The sequence below is a fragment of the Bidens hawaiensis genome, unplaced genomic scaffold, assembly GCF_021521415.1.
Source record: "Bidens hawaiensis isolate Kalapana, Puna unplaced genomic scaffold, B.hawaiensis_p1.1 tig00018500_1, whole genome shotgun sequence".
NCBI lineage: Eukaryota > Viridiplantae > Streptophyta > Magnoliopsida > Asterales > Asteraceae > Bidens > Bidens hawaiensis.
In genome coordinates this window covers 1-3,426 of record NW_027492799.1, presented here as the reverse complement: position 1 = coordinate 3,426, position 3,426 = coordinate 1, and the positions used below count along the sequence as shown (strand labels likewise).

Genomic DNA, 3,426 nt, shown 5'->3' with positions numbered 1-3,426 from the left:
CTCGGTTTCCGTGTCACACGTAAAATTCGGATCCAAAATTTAGTTCGAGGTTCGGTTTTTTCGCAAGAAAATTAATTCGAAGTGTGAGAAATAGCGCAAAAACGAGTGTTTTTCAGCTTATTTTTGTAAAATAAGAAAAACGTACTGACTCGTTGTAAAATTCCAAAATATTTTCACGGATTGCTTAAAAACATGTCATATAAGTGTTTTATAAATCTTTTTCGGCTTAACGGATGCTACAATGCTTGTTTTGATATTAACGATTGCGTTTAAGCTTATAGCGTATCGATAAACGAAACCTTTTTCGTTTAAAGAGTTTTAAACGTACTGGCGGCCTAAATATCAATATGTTAGCCTCTATAACATATATATAAACTCGTATATGACCCCTCAGTATGTATACCGGGTTATAATTAGTATCGGTCGGACTTACTCGTTTTAAGCACTACGAATTAACCGATTTATCGTTTACTTGTTACGTAATGAATATAGTGTACCCTTCGTTTTGTTTGCTATCGAACTAAGGCCATATTACTAATATTTTAGCTTGCATAGATCATATATCACTTATAGATGGCACCACTGGGATATCCGCCAGAACCATAACCAGACCCGTTTGGTTATTTGTTTGTTCGTCCTACGCAATAAGCGGTTAGACGCTTATTCGAGTTTGTAAGTACTAAAGGTGTACTCGGTTTTGCCACGGATGTCACATTACTTAAACAAGAAACAGCTTCGCACCCACGCGTCCGAACTTCGTGTTCCCATTCATCCGGCAACAGCGACGTTGTTCTGGGACCATCAGTCCGCGATGGCTAAATCCTCCCCACGCCGGATACTCCGTCAACTACATCATCGGCAACTTCATCGTCTTCATCCAATCCACCGACCTTTCGCGTAAAGTCTTCACCAACGTCCCGTACCCAGAACGCCTTCCATCTCGTCGTTTATCAGTTTCGGTAAAAACCCTATTTGGCGAGCAGAATATACTCTACCTAACGGGACAACAACACAAGGACTTTCGACGTCGTATTGCTCCTAACTTCACTCCTAAAGCTCTCTCAACTTACATTCAGCTTCAACAACACATTATCCTCAACCACATGAAATCATGGCCCTAATTCCGAATTGGTTACTCTCCAACCGCTCTGCCGTGATATGAATCTCGAAATGAGTCAGAGCGTGTTCGTTGGACCGTATTTGAGAAAATAATGAATTGAAAACCCAATTCAAATCGGATTATAATTTATTCAGCTCAGGGTTTAACATCACTAAGACCCATTGATTTACCAGGATTTGCGTTTAGAGACGCAGCGGTTAGCAGTTAACAAACTTGTTCAGACACGCTTGCCAGATATGTTGATGAGAGTAAGACTAAGATGAAGTCTGGTGTGATTCCCACTTGTTTAGTTGATTTCTGGATGCAAGACAATGTTGTTAGCGATAGCACCCCAGATCGCCCAACGTCACCCTTTTTGATTTCTTAATTCGCCGCACAAGACGCCTCAACCGCGTCGTTGCTTTGGGCGGATTCACGTTACTTCGATTCACATCATGAGGTTTTAATGAAGGTTAGGAAAGAAGTCGCCGGAATTTGGTACGCACGCGAGTGTGATGAATTAATCACATTTGACCAGATGAAGGAGCTCCAGTACACCGAGGCCGTGGTGAAGGAGGTTATTGTTGGAAGTTTTAAGTGTGAATGAAGGAAGTGGTAAAGGTTTGTCCCACATCGGTTTGGGAACAAAATAATGAATGGTTTATAAGGTGGAATCCTTACACCCATTTGAATTATTTGTATCATGTTTTTACCCATAAGTTTTACGCGCGCACAGAGAGGGTGGGGGATGCAAATATACTATTGATTATAAATACCATGGCCATCCTTCATTTGTAGACACACCAAACGAAAATCACTTTCATCTTCTTCCTACTGCAAACAATACTATTAAAGTATAAATATACCATAAGCGTTAGCCAATGATAAGTTAATTGAACCTAATGAAGTCATCCAATGATGTATCCTTACCCTCGAGGATCATTCTCTTGATATTAGCCTATTACCCCGTTGAGCTCCGGAAGCTTAGACATAGTGTATGGAATGGATTGGTTATCCAAAAACCACGCCGAGATAGTAATCACGAGATTAGGATCGACGGTATACACTCCAGTTCATTGAAGAGCAAATAGAGGTTTTCAATCGTGAAGCATTCAAAAACACCACAGAAGCCAAATCAAGTTGGTTAAAAGTACGTTGGAATTAAATATGTAAGTCCTGAGATCACTTGGAAATGTGAAGACGAAGGGGAATGCAAACACACTCACCTATTTCTAGTAGAGCCAACTGCATACATGTTACTTGAATTTCGAGGACGAAATTCTTTTAACATGGGGGAGAATGTGACAACCGGACAAAAATTCAAGTCAAAAATCCGTACAAACTCATTAATAAAAATAAATCGTTATTATTTATCATAGGCATTTTAATATGCAAGCATGATCATTCATTCATTTAGGGGTCAGAAATACCAAACATGTTCGTTACGTACACTAGGTAATTATAAGGAATTACCCGCGTCACACGTACAAATACACGTCACACACGAAGTTGGTGCGTACTACATTTAGAGCACTAAAATAATAATTGTATATTTTATATATAAATGGTTAATGACTTTGAACCGTGTCCAAAACGTAATAATACTTCACAATGCTGTAAAAATACTCGTCGCAAACGAAAGTATACGCAATTGGGTATCTGAAACGTTAGCATACACACCTTCTTGAAAACGTTAGCATACACACCTAAATATATGTTGGATACGTAAATGAAAACATGAGAAATTGAATAATAAGCGTTTACTTGCACAAATTTACCCTTGTCAACTTACAACCTAAACTCATAGGGTCATTAACAATTAATATTCTAAATTAACCAAGCCTATTACTAGTCTACAAAAGAGACAGCTCGTTCATCGGAGTAACAACAAACAAATAGCATGCATGCATATATATTACAAATCTTCATTTAATACTAGTTTGTGAAAGAATCAAATGGAAATGCAAATGTCATATATAATTTGACTAAAGTACTACCTCTTTAAAATATTACATAAAAATGAAATGCTCATAAGTCAAATATTTGAAAAACAGTTTCAAACTCATTCCATATTTATCACCCTTCTCGCTTAAACACACATTATTTTTAAGCTTTGTCCTCTAGCGAAAAGATTTGACATAACCACACTCAACTCTTGACAATTGCATGAACCCGTCCATTTTCTATGTCTTCCTTCTTTTCTCGAAGACCACAACACACAAATTCTACATACAATAAAATAATATAGTTATGAGAATAAAAGGTTATATAAGGGACTTTGACACATACACAACCAACAAACCAAAAGGAATTCATACTCTCTACCT

General features: G+C 37.8%; 1 pseudogene; it reads left to right on the top strand.

Moving 5' to 3' along the window:
- The first annotated feature begins 706 nt into the window (after positions 1-706).
- Positions 707-1,706, top strand: LOC143556272 (cytochrome P450 710A11-like; annotated as a pseudogene).
- Positions 1,707-3,426: the final 1,720 nt, after the last annotated feature.